This window comes from Neopelma chrysocephalum, unplaced genomic scaffold, assembly GCF_003984885.1.
Source record: "Neopelma chrysocephalum unplaced genomic scaffold, ASM398488v2 Primary Assembly neopelma1_44, whole genome shotgun sequence".
Classification (NCBI taxonomy): Eukaryota; Metazoa; Chordata; class Aves; order Passeriformes; family Pipridae; genus Neopelma; species Neopelma chrysocephalum.
Window position 1 is genome coordinate 14,676,859 of NW_020897703.1, and position 19,816 is coordinate 14,696,674.

Here is a 19,816-nt window from a genome sequence, read left to right on the forward strand (position 1 = left end):
GTTCCACTAGGGAGAAAATGATGATTAAGAAAGTAATAGTCAAATCGTCTACGTGTCCCCTTCAGATGCCTAGTGGGTTTTTTCTTGCTGCTGCTCATTCACTGACAGCTCTCTTTTCATGTCCTTCTCCTTTTATGTCAATACCTTTGAAGTTGGTAGTCAGTACAGCTCAGTGTTCTTCCCAACATTTCCCTTTCAGTTCAGTCCAAATGAAAATGCAGTATTAACCTCGCCATCACACCACTTTAGCCCTTTACCCCCAGGTCACTGATTCTGTTAAAAATTTTTAAGGTATGGATATCATAGGAACTAACGAACTGTCAACCATCTGTAGGATTTTCAGTCTGGGTTTCAATCTGTATTCAGTTTGTATGACACTGTAAACTCTAAAACTGTTAAAAATAGATGCTAATTTTAAACTGACATTTAGCAGACAGTATTTTTACATTATATAGCAAGATGGCCTTCCTAAGAACAATTTTTTTCAACTCAGATGAGTTCCACGTTAGTTGGCATATAATTGCTTTCCTTCCTAATTGTTACTGTTACAGTTTGATTACATAAACATACAAAGCAAGACCTATAGGTCATATTAAGTGAACTAATTTTAAGAGGCTCAAATTTAAGTGGACCAACTTAGAGCAGGAACTGTTCATAAAATCACTATACTATACTATGTTATCCTTCAGAGGTTTCCTCTGCAACTTAAAATTTGCTAAGTACTGATGCTTCATTTAACTTTTTGAGATTACACTTGTGTTTTATGAAACTTAAAGATTTATCTTTTGCTGCATTTGAGGGTCATGTATTATTAAACTGGCAGAGAAAAAAAATCACAATAAGACATTCTACAACAGAAATACACAATATTATTCTGCATTGTATCATGAATCACTTCATTTATAGCATGGCCAAATTCCATAGCATAACAGTGCTTGGAAACATCCCACAAAACAAAAAGGCAAACAGCATAAACAACATAAATTAGTGCTGATTTGCTCAATAGTCTGGAATTTTTCACGCATATTCATTCAAAGAGTAGTTCCATTTAACAATTACTCTAAAAAGTTTGAAAAAACTTGAAATCTAGCTTTCTAATAGATGGACCACTTTTTTTCATCTATATCTTTTCAAAACAAAAGCAACCTTCAAATTACACTGCAGGTTGACAAGTTTGCTGACATGACTGTGTTATTACTTTTCTCTAAGGGACTAAGGAAATACCATTTTTTCATGAAGTGAAGAAATCCAGAATGTTTCAGATGGGCATCACTTATCAAATTCACCATTAGGGGAAAAAATATGATTGGCTATTTTCAACAACAATAATATTTCAGAGTTGCCTCCCCTTTACCAGGTTCATATGCTTGTGCACATCACAGAATCCGATTATGTCATAAGCATTAAAAACAAAAAAAAAAACCCAAAAAACAAACAAAACTATTTCTAGATACACTTCTAGAAAAAAAATCCTTTATCAAAGAAAGGTAAACTTTAAGAACATCTTTCTCTGTGATGAAAATGGTTAAATGGTTATCAGTCCACACATCCCACATATGTGACCTCTGCAAACAGCTTCAAGGAACAGCCAGTTGAGATTAGTATATGTTATTAGTCTTTATGTTGCAGGAATGGTAGTCTGTCTGACATTTTGAATTCTGATAACATCAACTTCCATTGTACTGAGAAGTACAGTGTATTTCTTTTTAGAATGTCTACTGAATATTTACTGTGAAGTTTTGAATTTCACTGCAAAGTAATTTGCTTTTTCAAAAGCTGCTACTATTCATGAAACATGCAGTTTTGTCTTTTCTGTTCACACTGTTCTCAAAGTCTTCCCATGGAGGTAACAACGGTGCTTACAAAAAGCATATGTTTTGGAGGCTTTGTTAACAATCTCACAAGGAACATTCAGAAAAAAGACGCAGAAATACTTTACATTAGTTGCAGCTGTTATGATGGAAACAGGTGGGATTTCATCATGGAAGAACAGATCAGCAGAACAGATGTGATTCAGAAAACACATTTAGTCATTTCCAGGTTAATGATTAAAGGAGAAAGTTATGTTTTTAACCATATAGAACATGTTTTGTCTAAAAAGTTACTAAGCTGCTAAGCTCTCACTGATAGCTATTCTCTTGCAGGCTGAGCCAAATCAACACAACCAAGGAATTTGTAACTCTACAGATGTTTTCCTGAGCTTGATACTTTTGTATTTGTTGACAGAAGATACTATGTTATTCTTAGTGCTTTTGTAGTAAAAACATACAACTAGCGGGTTTCTGTATTTAGGCCATTAAATTGATGCTTTTCAGGTACTCCATCTATAAAATTGAGCTGATAAACAAAACCAGAACCTTACTTCATTGAAGTACCCTTGAAGAAAAACATTACCTTAACTACAAAGTAAAAAATCAGGTCATCCTTTTCCGGCATCATGTCCATAAATGATTCCAGAAAGGGGCATAAGAGTGTCAGCTTCCTACCTTCACTTTGCCTAAGACACCAGAAACTGTTTCGTGGTGATAGCAGAAAACATCACTGCTTCCATTGCACCTCCAGAGGTGGATTTCTGCAGTAAAGACTCAAAGTCAAGTTCTAGGGTAACAGGAAAAGGCAAAATACGCAAAGGTACCCCTAGGCATTTTTTTGTGAGCACACCAAGTCTTTTGCAGTTTAAAATTAATTATCCATTAATAATCCATTAGATACCTGTAATTCATATCTTGATTCGTATCACGTTAAAGAGAAAAGGTAAAACAACTCACATACATGATCAGACGCTAAACCACAGAGAAACAACACTTGCCCGACCACTTCAGCTCAAGGATCAAACTAGGGCCATTTGCGATTCCAGACTATATTAATTTCAACATACGGAGTTCTACGGCTTTTGTATACTTGCATCAGCCAACATCACGGCATTTTGCCAACACCTGGCTGATTCTGTAGCACTCAAAACACATTCGTAGAAAAACTAAAAAGCTACCTCTTGCTGACATAACCTAATCTACTATGTTCATATAAAATTAGAACACACTGCATGCAACCTTTCAGTCATCCTTGTCACATGTATAAGAAGCTGAAGGACAATACAGTCTTATTTTCTATTATGAGTGATGGACATTGTGAGAAGTAGATAGGAATATTACTGGAAAAAGCAGCTATAATTGGGCTTGTCTTTTGAAAATGTCCTCTTTAGATGCAAGACAAGTAATCAAACATTTATTTCCCAACTTTGTGTCTTTTTCCTTTAATTCTTTCTATAATTCATAATTAGTCACAGAACTACATGCTCTATTTCCTCTAGGCAGATCCACTGCCCTTGTGAGGAGTTTTTCTATAATTGTGTTCAATGGTCATGCTGTTTTTCACTGGGAGTTTTGCTTCAGTAAGAAATGCAGGGTTGAGACTGTACAAGACACCCCATACAGGAGAACAATGTTCCTTAGAACATGAAGACATTAGCAAGCTTATCAAGCAAGAACTGCTGCTGAATTCTGACTGATACACACACAGTTGTATGCCGGAAATATTTTAATTTGTAGAGCTTTATGTGCTCCCTGTCATTCAACCTGCCTCCAAAGTCACAGCTGGTGAAACAAAATTGGTCATTTTACCACAGTAAGGCCAATGATGCAGTTCAGCGAGCACCACTCATCCTTTACATTAAGCTGTGAGCCTAATTACAGATCATGGATAATAGATATTTGTTGGCAATGAGAAAACAAATATTTTCATTTATGACAAACTTGAGAAAACTGAAAACACATCTACTATTTTTTAAACTATTCCAGTAAACGCCATCACACATTTTATCAACAGAAATCAACACAGTGCCTCCAGCAGCCAAATTGCAACTGATTGACCTACCACTGTTTCTAATGAGAAATTAGGAGATGAACAGCCAACAACTGTCACCATGAACAGGCTCTGGCAATCACCACACCATACAAGCATGTTGTGAACTACTTTTCTAACAGACTGAAGAGATGATAGTTCCATTGACAGTTTCCTAGTTTATGCACAGGTTTTTACATTAAATTAAACTATTCATGCATATTTCAAAACACCAAGTGAAACAGCCATAGAAAAAGCACAAATTCAACAACGCATAATAATGAGATTTGCTTACAAAGGTTACAGGAAAAAAAAATTTCTACTAAAATACATGAATAATTGACACTTAATAATACCTGATAAATTTTCATACAAGTTTAAAGTCCTGCCACTCCAGAGCATCCCCACCTTGGGTAATCCTCCAAAAATAACCAGGTAATTCTCAGCAGGGCTCAGAAGATTTCCTGATACACTCAGCTTGTGGCCCATTCAAATCAGTAAGTGGTTTTCACTGATCTCAATGAAAAATTCAGACCCTGAACAGTCTCCTATTCACCTGTCTCCTATTGAAGTCCACTGAAGTTTGACTGACTCCCAGTAATATATTTCACTGAAGTCCACTCAGCAGGAAGCAGTGTACTCTATTCAGTTCTGTAAGGTTAAGACAGAAACTGTAGAGTTTAAGTGCTTGCAGGGGTGGAGAATCAATAATATATCTTCCATGTGTATGGAGACAGGCATTTAAAGTTGCTTTTTAGGTCAGTGGAAAGGTGTCACCAATCTGAATGTTGCTACGTGGAACCTCCATGGTTCAGAACCATAGCAGCAATTGCCTCAAGAGACCAGGAGATCAGAAAGAATACAGGATTTACAACAAAACTGGAATTAATATCAGAAGCATGGGATCGGGGCAAAATAGCTCCAGGTCTAAAGCAATTGTCTGCCCATTGACTTGATCTAGGAGACTCCAAAGGCAATTGAACATCCTTTCCTCAAAACAGCTGGAATTGTGTGAGTCTTGACTGTACTGGGCACCAATCTCCCTTAAGTCCTCTTAACCAGATCTGTAAGCATGGCATTCTCATGCCTATCCAGGCAACCAGGCATAAACTGTATCTTGAGACTGTACATATCAAATCATAGCATACAAGACAACTGGAAAAGGCAGTAGTTACTCACATGATCCTTAGCTTCTTAGGACTCAGCACAGTTACATAAACCTTTATTGGGCAAGAGAACAGACTAATGCTAAATCATATTGAATCATAGAATATACTGAGTTGGAAGGGACCCACGACAATCATCGAGTCCAATTCCTGGCCCTGCACAGGACCATTCCCAAGAACCCCATCATGTGTCTGAAAGCATTGTCCAAACGCTTCTGGAACTCTGTCAGGCTTGATGCTGTGACTGCTTCCCTAGGGAGACTGTTCCAGCACCCAACCAGCCTCTGGGTGAAAAACCTTTTCCTGATATCCAACCTAAATCTCCACTGACTCAGCTCCATGCTATTTCCTCAAGTTCTGTCACTGGTCATGAGAGTGAAAAGATGAGTGCCTGCCCCTCCGCATCCACTCACGAGGAAGTTGTAACTGCAATGAGCTCTCCCCTCAGTCTCCTCCAGGCTGAACAGACCAAGTGATCTCAGGCACTCCTCGCATGGCTTCTTCACCATCTTTGTTGCCCTCCTTTGGATGCTCTCCAATACCTTAATATCTTTCTTCTATTCCAGTGCACAGAACTGCACACAATATTCAAGGTGAGGCTGCCCCAGTGCAGAGCAGGAAAATCCCCTCCCTCAACCAGCTGGCACTGCTTTGCCTGATGCCTCCCAGGACACGGTTGGTCCTCCTGGCTGCCAGGGCACAGCTGACTCATATTCAACCTGCCATCGACCCAGATACCCCAGGTCCCTTTCCATGGCACTGCTTTCCAGCATCTCATTCCCCAGTCTGTCTGTACACCCGTGGTTGCCCCATCCCAGGTGCAGAATACAGCACGTTCCCTTGTTGAACTTCTTATGGTTGGTGATTGCCCATTTCTTTAATTTGCTGAGGTCTCTCTGCATGGTCTCTGCCCTCAAGAGAGTCAACAGCTCCTCCAAATTTGGTGGTGTCGGCAAACTTATTTCATATTCCTTTGAGTCATATATAGAGGTTGTTAATGAAGATGATGAAGAGAACTGGACCAAGAATGGAGCCCGGTGGAGCCCCAATAGTGACTGGGTGCCAGCCTGATGTTACCCCATTCACTTGTGCCCCATCTGTGAGCCAGTTGCTCACCCATCGCATAACCTGGTTATCCAGATGTATGCTGGACATTTTGTCCAGAAGGATACTGTGAAAGACAGCATCAAAAGCTTCGTTGCAGTCCAAAAAGATGACATCAGCTGGCTTCCCCTGATCAACTAGGTGGGCTACCCTGTCATAGAAAGAAATCAAGTTGGACAAGCAGGACTGCCCCTTCATGAAGCTGCTCTGGCTGTGACCAATGACCGCGTTGTCCTTCAGGTGCTTTTCAATACTTCCCAGAATAATCTTTTGCATGAATGGAAAGCAGTGCCACAGAAAGGAACCTGGGGGTCCTGGTCAATGGCAAGTTGAATATGAGTCAGCAGTACCCTGGTAGCCAAGAGGGCCAATTGTGTCCTGGGGGGCATCAGGCCCAGCATCGCCAGCCAGTCGAGGGAGGGGACCGTCCCACTTTGCTCTGCACTGGGGCGGCCTCACCTTGAATATTGTGTGCAGTTTTGGGCAACTGAGGGAATGGCCTGAAGTTGTCTCAGGGGAGATTTAGGCTGGATATTAGAAAGAGGTTCTTCACCCAGAGGGTGGTTGGGGACTGGAAGAGACTTCCCAGAAAAGTGGTCACAGAACCAAACTTGACAGAGCTCAAGAAGAGTTTGGATGATACTCTCAGGCATGTGGTGTGATTCTTGGGGATGGTCCTGTGCAAGGCCAGGAGTTGGACTTGTGCGTCCAAGATGATCCTTGTGCGTCCCTTCCAACTCAGCATATTCTGTGACTGTGAAATCTCCAGGACTGGGTCAAAGCTTTGAACTCTTTGTTCCTCCTCCTGTGTGTGTTAGGGTAGAAACATTTCGGGTGTGGTACATTGTAGCCAACACCTCATGAAGCAGATTGAGGGATCCCATTATTGCTCCTTTCCTCAAGTTTTGGCGCACCATCCTATTGCTCATCACTGGCAAGCCTGGTATTTTCCCTTTCCCCCTTCCAAGCTAGTTTAAAGCTCTATTAATGAGCCCCACTAGCTCCTGCGTGCTAGAACTCTTTTTTTCCCTCTGAGATAGGTGCATCCCATCAGGTTTCAGTAGAGCAGGTGTTATAGATCATCCCATGGTCAAAAAACTCAAAATTTTTCCAATTACATCAACCTCAGAGCCACACACTGGCCTGATGGATCTGCCTATTCCTATCAATATTATTCCTTGTTAACAGAAGAATCGAGGAAATCACTATCTGTGCTCTTAACCCTTCAACCAATTGTCCCAAGACTCTGAAGTCTTTTTTGCTTGCCCTCAGACTTCTCTTCGTTATTTCATTGCTGCAAGCTTGAACAGCCAATAGTGGATAATAATCAGAGGGCCTTACTACACTAGAGAGTTTTCCAGTAATGTCCCTTACCCAAGCTCCTAGGGAACACTGGTAAAATGACCTTTATTCTGTGAGAATGAAAGGTACAGTACATCCTGGGAAAAGATCTGAGGGAAAGGGGAAGAAGGAGTATGCTTCTGCCAAATTCGCTCTCCACACACCTTTTCACTAGCAATTGATTAACTTCTAAAAAGTTTCTCCTTTTCCACTCTCCCCATCCCTTTTCTCTGAGGACTGTTTTTCTTGCATAAGTATCTAGTTCACAACTGTTAACATACAACTTCAACTTATTCTCTTCTAGAATATCAAAGGCATATAGCTATTCAAATAATGTGTAAGTGCCTTAATTCTAACAAGGTTATGACCCCTGGTGGCCTAGTGGTTAGCATGCAGGACTCTCACTGCTGCGACCCAGGTTCGATTCCTCGGTCCCCCGGGCAGATGGAGCCCGTTAGCCCTGTGAGGCCATCCATCTATGAGAAGGTCACTCTAAACAAACCTACGTCCTCAGGACCTCACTGCCATTGTCCAAGCTTGCTTGGCCCCGGCAGATGAACCTTAGGATTAAAGGGTGGGCTCAGTTCAGTGCAGGCTGTGTCTCACCTAAAAAATCCATTGCGCAGGCTGGAAAGGTAAAAGACCTTTTCCAAAAATCTTCGTTCGCGAAGACTGGTCATTATTATTATGCTGTTTTAAACCAAGATTAAAACCTACTGAGGGAAAAGAATTGGTTAAGAGCAAGCAGAACAGAAGACATTACTGCCTCACCGCTGAAACAAAAATATTCTTGCTTAAGTATTTTACTATCTTTTAATTACAGAAACAGACTTATCTGATAATTCCCTCTTTACTGGAATGGATGTTCTTTATTTTTCATAGGCTATACACAGTTACAGAAGTCTGGATTGAATCCAACAGCATACGATAAATTTGTAGCGAGTTGAAAGTTAAACAGGCTGCAGAATTCTAATTACTTGAGAAGGTCAAGGGTAGTAATCCACTCTTTAAGTTTGGGGCGTTTTTGTAATACAGGCTCCTGATCTAGTAAAAACCAAACTGGATATCTGTTTTCACTCTTTCTCAGAAGAGAATGATGGCTATATATTTCATAACACATGAATACACATTTGCCTCTTTTTGCTTGTGTCTTTACATAACTATTTTGCTGCCACTAAGTGACTTAGCAGATTAACAATGAATTATGGGCTCAGCTGCAAAACAAATGCAAGCCCACAAATGAACAAAAAATCAACTAGCTCTTCAAAACACACTTAAACCAAGATTTATTCACAAATCTCCTGCTTACAATATTTCATCAGGCAGCAAAATAATGAGCAAAAATAAATGGCAAAAGGTAGTCAGTTCCAGAATTATGCACAAATCTCCTTTTCAAGACTGACTTTATGCATTGCCAAAAGAAAAGTGCTTCAGGAAGACTATAAATAGGTTGTCAAAAGAAACCTTCTAAGAAACCTCCATCACGTGAGCAATCTGTGATTGAAAATTGTATATATCTGATAAATGAAAAGCCACCTTTCAAGTAATGAGTACAGACAGAAATAACGTGCTAAGCACATTAAATTATCTTGAAGGTCAAATAATAACCTTCAGAAAATGTATTAAAACAAACCTCAGTTATATGATTTTTTAGTCCACACAAACAGAAAGAAAATGGATGAAAAAATATTGCAAAGTGTTCTGCTTGGGAACATCTGGATTATCTTTGACTTTTTCCCTTGAACACTGCAATTCACAGGCCACTGGTTTCAGTTGGTTTTGGCAGCTGCAAGGTTTCATTAGCCTTTTTCAGAATCTGAGAAGGCATCATTCATTTCTGTCATTTACTCTTCAGTTTCCAGCTCCAGTTTCTGGCTTCACTGAGACAGAAACAAGTGTTTTATTTCAGAAATATTTTGGGATGGAGGTGAAAACATACAGCTTTGCATTTCAGTGGTCAAGCTTCAAACCAAAAATTTAGTATAACTGACTTACAATTATGCTTTGTTATCTCATTTATTCACAGAAGTCTCAGAGAGCTAAAGAGGCACTAGCAAATTAACAGCAATTGAAACAGTGGAAGTAATACTAAAGATTTTTATTTATAACCAGTTCACATCTTTAGTGCAATGTAGTATTTTGCTTTTCTATTAAAATCACTGCTCTGTGAATTTGCAAAGCAGGAGAATGTCAGTTGCCAAAGAAATAAAAATGGGACAGTAATACTTTTGTGCCTGACTGAAATACATATGGTGGTGTCTAGACACTACACTTCTGTAGCTGGAATATTAAAATACTGCAATTACACAGCATATTTGTAGAAATGTATGGGAAAGTAAAATATCTCTTTATATCTGAAAGTGAAAATCTCACAGATGAATTTCTAAGGGAAAGTCCTGAACTGTATGTGATTCAAATGCCCACTGTACATCAGCCAGTTTAAGAGGCCTGAGTAGGTCACCTGCCTGAAGGCACTGCCCAATGAAGCATATCCACTCTTGGAAAGGTAAAAGTTGGCTCAGGGAAGGCTTAGAGGGATGCTACAAACTGATTCTTTCAAGAAGTGCAGGAAGATTGCCAAGGGAAGAACAGACAATTTAGAGTCTAATGTGGAACATGGTAACACAGTTCTGTGCTCCTCCTGAGACCTCCCTCTGCCCAGGATGGCAAAGCAGAACAAAGGCCCCGTCATACCCTGGTCACACTGCCCTTAGGCTTCATATTGCTCTGAACACAAGGTAACACAGGGTATCTGTGGCTTTTCAACTGCTGAGACATGCTTTTTGGGGCCCACTTTCCATCAAGAATAAAAGGTTTTTACTATATTGCTCCCATAAAAATGGGGACTTGTTTCACAGAACCACTGAAGTGCTTTTGCCACTTTCACTTCTTTAATTTCTTTGTCTAATTTAGCTCTTACTTTCAAAGAGGAAGGCATCTTATCCCTCTATTTCACAGAAGGGAGCATTTTCTTAGTTGATGCTCTACAGAAATACAAATAAATGTAGCAGTTGCCCCATAAAGGAAGTTTATGACCATATGATTGATATGGCTGGTACTGAACATGCAACAGGAAACAAGGATTACACCTTCTTTGTACATTATGATTCAGACTTTATTTACTCTTTTCAGTTTAGCATTGTATGAACTGATATTATTCTGATAGCCCTGCCAGTCTAGTTCAGAAATGAACACTTATAGAGGGAATACATTAGTTCATGGTGGTATATATCTAATGGACCATTAGGAGGATCATTATAAATATTCTGAAGTAATAGACTGAATAAATGCTGAAATGTAAAGAAATGTACAAGATGTGTAAGAGTACCATTTTTAAAAAAAAAGGAATTATCCTTCAAGTTAATATGCCTTCTGAGTAAGAGGACTGTATGTGGAATGGAATTTATTTGTTCCTTCTCCTATTCCATCCAATAAGCTTTATTCTAAAATACTTTAATTTTTGTCTGCTTAAAAAAAAAAAGTATGGCTTATGAATTTCTGTAGATTACAGCTGGATTGAAGACTAATAAACACAGTATGATAAACATGAAAAAATTATTCATTACAAAACAAGTCCCTTGACAGCAATTTAAATAAACCCTCTCTTATGCAGAACTAAATCACAGTAGTATCAATAAGACTGTATCCAAATAAACCTGTAAAGATGCTAATTTAAAACTTGTGTCTCTTGAAAAAACTGGACGGGCAGTGGAAAATATCCTGGGAAAAATATTGACTCACATGACTTAGGGAATCTGGGAAAGGATGAAGGTGCTAAAATAAATTAAGGATAAGAACCGCTAATGGTGCACATAATGTGTAGCAAAGCAATTAGTGATGCAATGAGAGACAAAAGAAAACCCCTACAAAGCTGACAGATTAAAACAACATGGAACACGAGAAAATCAAGAGGGATGATTTTTTTTGAATGCAAGATTTAACCAACACCTCATGCTGAATATTCTAGGGTAAGCTTTGAAAAGAAGCTTACAACTTATTAACTTATTTATATATATATATAAAAAACTTATTAACTATCTCCTGGATAAGTTAACAGATCCAGAGAAAATGATGAGTTGAAAGAATCAACGGCAAATAGCAGACACAGGACAAGAGTGTTCTGAAGTTAGGAAGCAACATCTTGGCAAAAGGGAAGACAAGGCAATGCCAAGATTCAGAAAAATACCCAAGGAGAAATAAAGTGAGAAGAGCAAAAAGTAAAAATGAGAGACAAAAAGGATGATGAAGACAAGCAAACCAAAATCCTCAAAGACAAAACCAGGATAGAGAAGTAAAAATATATTTACAATAAAAATAGAGGGTATAATATGGAACACAATTCTTCCTTCCTTCCTGAATTTCCTCTCAGTAATTAATTATGAGGAACTAAGGTGATTATATACTTGTTGACATGACATGAACACTCAATTTTAGATAACACGTAGAATGGCTAAACACAGAAGAAAATTACACTTTCATCAAGTCACATCTCTCTTTTTGTTCCACTGTAAGATGTTTTCTGTTCTTTTTGTGTCCCCAGACAGCTCAGGCAGATGCTGCCTCTAAAAGTCTGACACATCTGCATGCTGGCAACAGATCATGGATCATCAACTCGCCCAAGGAGTCTGCCTTACTGTAATTCCAAACACCTTCACCCAGAACTTGTACTAATATGTGAGCAGTCTGATAAGACAGAATCTGATATAACTATACTGTGAAAGAAGAAACCTATAAGTTACATTTTGGTTAATTTAACCGAATTAAACTGCAGAAAGTCACATCACTTTAGTCAGTCAGGTGGAAAGATGAAAGCTGTAACTACTATTTTTTTTCTCATGCTCTCAGAGACTGTGGTGCTGGATGCCAAAGCACAGATACCAACACTCTCAAAAAGAGAAATGGTTCTTTCCCCTGCCATTCCCCAAGCTACTGAAGAAAAGTTTGCACAGAAAAAAAAGCGAGTGCTCCCTTTCGAAGAGTACAAGAGTTGCTTCGCCTGTTCTCACAGATGTATCTTTTAAATTTTGTTTTGTAAATACAGCTTTCGTTCATTGGATCTCAACCTTCATTTGCCAAGCAGATTAAAATGCCAGTCTTAAATATCTTAGACTCTTAGAGATAAACAGAGCTATGCTCAAGTTGCCTCTAACTTTCTTTTGGGTATACTATAAAAATATTAACACTTTTTTAAAAAAAACAAATATATTCCTCTGTAAAAATAATTACATTTGTCCTAGAAAATTCACTTAGTTTTGATCAGTTTTACCAGTTTCTTTTTCAGTCTCCAAGCCTAGTTTTATATCTTTTGTAGGCTTTCAATGCAAGTTTTCAAGGGTTACTAACAACACTGGAGAAATCAGTCCAGCGATTGTTTATTCAGACTGGCAAAGTAAGTAAATTACCCTGTTTACTATTTGAATTCCTCCTTAAACAACTGCATGGATGAACTGAACCTTTTTCCCATAGCACAGACTAATACAGGCTGGAAAGGATCTCAGAAGGTCTCTATTCCAACCTTCTATTCAAAGCCAGGTCAGCTACAAGTTTAGCTCAGGTTTCTCAAGGCTTTATTTACTCAGGTCTTCACACTTCAAATTCATTTTCAGTGAATTTTCAATAATGACTCTTAAGTCATCATGGTAGTCAGGCCTTTGAAATGAACATGGCCTTTGCTTTGTATTCCTATGTGTCCAAGACCACATTCAGCCTCATATAAATATTGCACCTTATCACAGAACCAATCTGCAGACCATTTCACCATGTCTTCATCCTTATTTACCACTGTCCTCCTTCTTTTTTACCTTCTTCTCCCTGCATGCTATTTCTGCAAACAACACTACTGTAACCTTTGGGAACCTAATATGGCAGTCATTTAATGTGACCACATTTCAGTTTGTTCATATGTAAAATGTGGTCTCTCTGCACAGAACACACTACCTGGTGTCTTGCCTGTTAGTTTTTCTTGGCCTCACGACAGTCATGAAAACCTGCACCTCCTGAAGGAACTCCTGAGAGAAGTGGCGATACAACAGAAATCTAAATGGCCCTTCATTGTCGTAAAATAAACCCACTGAAATATCAACTCCCTGAATACTGCAGTTATAAAGATTTATAACCAATGTCTACTTCAATAAATATTTCTTCAAAAATTTTATGAGTTCTAACTTATGACTACATCTGTGATAGGAAAGAAATATAAGACAGTAATTGTTAATAGCAAATGTGCAGATATGTGTAATGCATTATTACTGCACTAATCAGGAGTAATGATTAAATATGCTGCATAAAATTTTAACATTAATCAAACTGATAACTGCGACAAGCAAATCAATACCTTTCAAAGCAAAGCTCCTTTTCACCAAATATGTTTGCAAATAGTGTGATTACTTATTATTGCATATTTCTGGAAATTACTTCAGACAGCAAGCCCACAGGTATATGGTGACTTTTTATTACAAAAATAAAATAAACAACATGCATTCATTATGATGCTAAGGATAATTACAATCTTGCTAAAATGTGGGTAGTATCTAAAAAGTTCACTTTCTTTTTCTTCTGCTTCTATCAGTCAGTGAATTAATTCCTTTACAAATATGAACATCAATATCTTATTTCTCAGAAAGGCATCTATTTCTCAATAACATCCCAGGAAAGTCTCTGGTACCATGAAATGTACTAAGTGCTGTATTCGTTCTACAATATCAAACTATGTGAAGGGATTATCTTTTTCATGCAAAAATCTAACGTAATTTACTTGGCTCAATTCATTATAAGTGATATGGGCTACTGAACTCCAACATTATCCATAGCCTATAAAGTTTGTTTTGGAACCCCATAAGGCTAATGGCTTGAAATGCAGTTTCACTTCTTCAAGACTGCACTCCAAACAAGAACAGAATTTTATTACTTCCCTTCAAACATCAAGTTCTAACTTGTATCTCTAAGGCACAAGCATGGCGAGTTGCCTGCACACCAACTGCCCTGCAATATCGTAAGCTGAATGCACAATAACTCAACAGAACTCAAGTGTGCATTTTGCGTGTGCAGCAATCTAGGATAAAGACATATGCAAAAAAGGAAATGTTTGACAAAGTAAGACATCACAAGTAAAATATGAAAGTTTTATGAACAGAAGTTCAGAGCACTGATATGCTTTCACCTGAGATAGTGTTTCAGACTTCAAAAAAAAAGCAACTTTTTTGCAGTCTCCCCTTTTTCCTCCATGACAGATGGATAAGCTTTATCCCTATTTCATACAAAATACCTCTCTCTAAAATTTAGACACACAGATGAGAGACTGTATGGTCTGAGTATTCTGCCTGTCAGCATTATGGCTCTGACTCCACATAACTTTCCCATCACAAAGCAATTATAAAGGCTACTACAGGTTTTTCTACTATGCAACAAAGTTTAATTGAAACATCGCCTTTTCCAGAAGGGAGGAAGATTTTTCCTTCAGAAAAAAACCCACCCCTCTGGATTAAGTATGAAGATGAATATCATCCTAGGCCATTCCTGACTGGCACAACCACAGGGTGAGGTAGGCTGATTAAGGATGTCTCACAGCCAGGAAGTCCAATGGAATCACTCACCCAGGATAGTCCTCAGGCAGCACTGAATGCAAGCCTCTTGTGAACCTAGACTTTAATTCAGAGCTTCCCTCAGGGAAGTTAGATGTGGGAACAACGTGGGATGTGGGAACTGTCGGTGAGTTCCACTCACTAAAATAACGTAGTGAAATTTGCAGCTTCTGTATGCAGTTGCAATACTTGGTATTCAGGGCCAGCAAAAGGAAGTCAACAAGGAAATAGATTTTTCCTTCTTTCCAGTATTTAGAGAATTTAGCACAGTAACTAAGGCTTTATTTGTCTGCAGATGTTTCAGACAGAAAAAGGAGGAAAAAAGGAAAAAAATCCTAAACAAATCCATGAGTTTACACAGTTTAAATCCTGAAGGATCATTTTAAAAGGGAAGCAGAATGCAATTTTAACAGACCCTAAAGATTCTGCTTCATGCATGCTCACTTGATACCAAACCACGACATTCTTAAAATTTCAAGCAGGGAAACCTGCTCTGGTTACCTTGGTGATAAACTAAAGACAAAATTGCACATAATTGTTGCTGATGTCACTGCTCCCAATTGTTTCCAAGGTTACAGAGTATCTCAAATAATTGTGATGTTTCATCTAGACTGTATTGGAAGCCCATTTTCTGTTCCCAGTAAATTGTTTAGTGCTGCAGGTAATCTATCTAAACCTTATCTATTAAGGCATCAGCAGCCTCTGAGCAACCTCTGGTAATGATGTAGATTTATATGTTGAAAATGTAGCTACCTAGTTCTTTACTGAGCAATTTGACTCCAAGATTATCTCAATTATTTTTGTCCTAAGAATCTATCTCCATAACAAAGTATATTAATCAATCATAGAAAAATATCTGAACACTAAATGTCTTACTGCAAAGTAATATTACATGTGAGCTATCTACCTGGAAGGAAGCTATTTCCTGGGCTGAATGGTGGAAAATTGGCTGTTAACTATTTATAACTGACTGATTTTCTCACCATCTTCAAACTCATTGTAAATGCAGAGCACAAGTATTTTGCTGCACTAAAAGAAAAATCAGCCATACTATATCTTCTCCATTGCAACCTCCAGTTTACTATGCACCATAGCATGAATCTCCTTAAAAATCAGTGCATACTATATGTAAGGATTACTGTGTTACCCTGACAGTATTACTGCCTAAGGACAACTACAGACAATGCCAGTAACTACTGTAGTTCGTTCAAGAAACAGGGAGCAGTTTTGAAAACACAACAAAACCAATGTATTTTTAGTCTACAATAATAAAAGCCAGACTTCGTAGGTCAGCTCTATCCCCTAAATCTAACTAAGCCACATTTCAAATCCTCACTTCTGAAGGAGACGACAGTAGGTGTCCATCTACCAACTCTCCTCCTGCTGGATGTGCCTTTCATCACATGACTGCTCTCAGACTGCAGGGCTTGACCTTGTCAGCATGAAATTTTCCACTAGAGCAAAACAAAATGGCACTCAACAGTATCTTAGCAGTCTGCTATTACTTATGCAATGGATTTTGAAAAGTAATAATTTACTTTAGAAACAGGATGACTAAAACCGTTTATGTGCGTTTAATGCATGAAATGAACTGCATATGCAGTCACTAAAAACATCTGTCAGGCATCTCAGCTTCTACCTAGGGTTCAGAGGCAGTTAGAGTGCAGCATGGAGAATAACACAGAGTATCAGAAGTGATTCTTTTTTATTTGCTCAGAAAATGGTTGAGAGCTGAGCATGTTTGTTTTCATGATTATTCATTGGAGTTCCCTGATGAATTCTGTTCAGTTGCATACATTTTAGGTCTTTTGTGTGTAATTTTCATGAATGTTCTAGCAACAACTATACTGGCAGGAATGTTTGTTGAAACAGTCTGTTTTAAATAAGCACCAAAGAATACCCTTCTATTCATGAGAAAGCCAGTTGGAGGAGAGACTCAGTGAATCAAAACCCAGAAATATACTGTGCAGGCAAAGTCCTCCTTAACAGCTGAAACAGTAAATGCTTACCACAGACTATTCAACAGCAAGTCACAGAGCACAAATTATAATTACTTACTGAAATTAGGCTATGAATACATATGAACAAGGAATGCACCTGCAAAATCAAATTCTATCTGTACACAGCTTATAAAAAAGAATAGAAAGAAAAAATCAATGAGAAACAGTTATGTAGTTGTAGATAAGTTATGTGACAACTGAATAGTTAAGGAAACGGAGGAGGGAAATTGCACCAAGATGATTTAATTTTAGGGCTGATTCCCTATTGTCCCTTTTTGTGTATATAAAAATATTATAGTAGTATATAAAATATTATTAATATTATATATATTATATATTAAATAAATTATATATAATATTAATATTTTACCCTTTCTCAAATATATTAAAATGTCATAAGGTAAATGGAGAACAGACCCCATTTTGCTGCGATATGGCTGCTACCTGCATACACTTCAATTTCTAGATCTGCTGCCAGACTTAAAAGACTAGTTATACATGCATACTTGGTATAGTCTTAGACACAAACAGCTGCTTTTTAAACGCAGATAATATAATAAAGGTAACAGTATTACAAGCTACTCATTACTCAGTTCAACCCTGGCACAAATCTATTTAAGTCTGATATTCAAACCTTAGGATGCCTTTGACTTTTATCAATTCACAAACCTGTTAAGAATGAATTAGTAATTAATAAGTCCTATACATCCTTATTAGGGCAGAGCCCCTGCCCTGGCATCTTTTGGCACTGCTGTAAATTGTGAGATAATGTGATAGTAACAATATTAAAATATCTTCTCCTCATAGCACAAAACTGTTTCCCTGTGGACTTAACACATGCTTTGCTAGATCATTCAAGCAAAATACCGGGACATTCATCCATCACTAGCAGTGTACCACAGGGACCAAAATGGTCCAACCCCATTCAACATCTTCATTAATGACCTGGATGATGGGGCAGAGTGCACCGCAAGTTTCCTCATACTGCAACCTATGAGGAGCAGTTGATGCACCAGAAGGTTGTGCTGCCATCCAGAGAGAAGGAACCTCAACAAGCTGGAGAAATAGTCAATAGGAACTTCAGAAGTTCAGCAATGAGAAGTTCAAAGTCCTGCACCAGTATTTTCTGGAGGCTGACCAGCAGGAAAGCAACCTTGCACCAAAGGAACTAGGGGTTCCAGTGGACACCAAGTTGAGCAGGAGCCAGCCATGTGCCCTTGTAGTAATAAAGGCTGCTGGTATCCTGGGTTGCATTAGGAGGGGTGTTCCCAGCAGGATGAGGAAGGTGATCCTTCTCCTCTACTCAGCCCTGGTGAGACCACATGTGGAACATCGTGTCCAGTTCTGGGCTCCTCAGAACCAGAGAGATATAAAGCCACAGGAAACAGTCCAGCAAATGGTCACCAAGATTGATTAAGGGAGTGGAGCACCTTCCACATGAGGAAAGGCTGAGACAGGTGGGACTGTTTAGCACAGAGGAGAAAGCTCAGAAGGGATGTTATCAATACATAGAAATATATGAAGGGAGAGTGGAAAGACTGTGCCAGGCTCTTTTCAGTGGTGCCCAGTGACAGGAAAAGAGTTGATGGGCACACACTGAAACACAGAAGGTTCCACCTGAACATCAGGAAACACTTTTTCACTGTGAGAATGACTGAGGACTGGCACAGATTGTCCAGATAGGTTGTGGAGTCCCCGTTCTTGGAGACTCTCAATTCTTGGAGATATTCAAAAGCTCTATGGACATGGTTCTGGGCAGTCTGCTACAGGTGACTCAGGTTGAGCAGGACGGTTGGACAAAATGACCTCTCAAAGGTCTCTTCCAATCTCAAACACAGAAGCATATTACCAGAAATGAAACACAGAAGTGCTTCTCAAAAATTCTACTAGCTGTCCAACATTCTATTTGGGGACATAAATAATTTAAAAAATCTAGTCATATTTGACTTGTTCAAGATTGTATGATAAGTCTGTAACCTCCTGAAGAACTAGTAGTGGTCTTCCCAATCCTTAGTTACAGATCCATATATTTTTTCACCTAGAGATAGACTCTATTCTTGAATTGCTTTGCTATTCACACACCAATTAAGCAGGATCCCAAGGACCTTGTATTTCTGCTCACTAGATGTAACATGTCACATTACATTTTTAGTATTTGAAATTTTCTATAAAAATAGAATCCCAAAGTAATGGAAGTCCAATGCATCAGACAATAAAATTATGTGTAAAAATCAAATTACTCCTCAGACAAATACACACAGCTGTTACGGATACCATGATGCTCTGCCTAAAACCATAGGCAGAATCCGGTCTTTGAAGTAGTCAGTCACAGTGCTGTAACTGCACTTCACATTCCTATTAAGAAATAAACAACTTGTATTCCTGATGTCAAATAATTTACCATAAGATTACCTGAAACATGTTCCTTTAATCACTTTAAACACTTCATTTTAAATAATTACAACTGTATTAATTAGTTTCGCAGAAGCAATCATCTCTAAGCTTTGCTGTCCTACAACATGTACGTGTGTTTCTTTACTGTTCCAAGCAGCAGCAGTAAGAGAGTATGCTACATGATATATCAGAATCGTGTCAGTACCACTGCAGATGGCAAAATTACAAAAAAGTTGGTAAAGCCAGTTGCGATATGAACGGCTGCATTAGAAAATGTTAATATGCAAAAGTTACCTCCAAAAAATACTGTCCCACAATGGATCTTACCTGTTCAGATGGCTGAAACTACCTGTGCTACCAGGTGCTCCACATATATACAGCACAGCAAGGT

General features: G+C 38.5%; 1 protein-coding gene across 13 annotated transcripts in view; it reads right to left on the bottom strand.

Annotated features, from left to right (window-relative positions):
* The window catches only part of MYO3B (myosin IIIB), a 202,899-nt gene that overhangs the window by 130,248 nt on the left and 52,835 nt on the right, over positions 1-19,816 (bottom strand). The window lies entirely within an intron of this gene.